Source organism: Trifolium pratense, linkage group LG3, assembly GCF_020283565.1.
Source record: "Trifolium pratense cultivar HEN17-A07 linkage group LG3, ARS_RC_1.1, whole genome shotgun sequence".
NCBI classification, from domain to species: domain Eukaryota; kingdom Viridiplantae; phylum Streptophyta; class Magnoliopsida; order Fabales; family Fabaceae; genus Trifolium; species Trifolium pratense.
This window is the reverse complement of record NC_060061.1, coordinates 5650330-5651301: the sequence shown is the minus strand read 5'-3', so window position 1 is coordinate 5651301 and position 972 is coordinate 5650330. Positions and strand designations below refer to the sequence as shown.

General features: G+C 39.6%; 1 long non-coding RNA gene across 1 annotated transcript; it reads right to left on the bottom strand.

Annotated features, from left to right (window-relative positions):
• On the bottom strand, positions 1-972 carry LOC123916451. Its single transcript, XR_006812145.1, has 2 exons — positions 659-972; positions 1-588 (listed from the first exon to the last, which is right to left on the bottom strand). It is a non-coding gene; the product is annotated as an uncharacterized LOC123916451 (long non-coding RNA).

Sequence of the window (972 nt, the reverse complement as noted above, 5' to 3'; positions counted from 1 at the left end):
TTGAAGCGACGTTGGATCGCAAGCACGGCATAAAGCGTAATAAATAAAATGCATGCAATGCAATTACATTATAAATCCTAATTACATTCTAAACTTCAATAAATAAATATGAATGAATGCAACCATACATATGCAATGCAAATTTTATTTATAATTACAAATTTCCTAATCACATTCTAACAGGAGTGTAAATAGCAGGAATGGGGTGCAAAGAATGAACAGAACAATAAGGCCCAGTCCAGAATAGGCCTCTTTACCAAACAAAAAAACAAGAAAAAACGCAGGATCAATCACGACCGTCTGATGGATCAGACGGCTCTGATCTAAAAGTAAAAAGACAAGATCTAAGCCAAGTGATGAAATCAAAGGCTGAGAAGAGAAGGTGTATGGTGTGCTGCAATGGACATGCGCACACCGGATCGGGTTGGGGTATAAATACCCTCAAACCCTAAAAAAAATTCATAAAACTCTCTTCCTTCTCTTCTATTCTCTGCTAGGGTTCAACCTCTCCGATGAAGATTCATCGGTAGCCGCCGTGAGCCACCGCGTCGGAGCGATTCCGGCGGCGGCTCTGGCGGCCTAACCCCTCTAAAATCACCAAAAAAATAACCCACAGTTTCGATTCAACATCCTAAACCCAAACACCCTTTCCAAAAACCTAAATCTAAACCAAACGTCCTAGATCGGAAAAAGAAAGAAAAAAAAACAGTTCCGGCGCTTAAAAGAGAAAGAAGTTCAACCTTTTTCTTTGATCTTGTTCTGGATTCGTGACCTTGGTGGTATTTGGTCTTGATTCTGAGTTATTTTAGTTCCGGTTGGATTTGATGTTTTGATGGTTCTGGGTTTTTGATTGTTGTTGGAATGATTTAGGTTGGTTCCGTTTTGGTTTGAATGAATGATGAATGATTTGCTTCTGGATTTCGGATTTGGGTTTGATGGAGGATTTTGGTTTCGGGTTGATGATGATGTTGT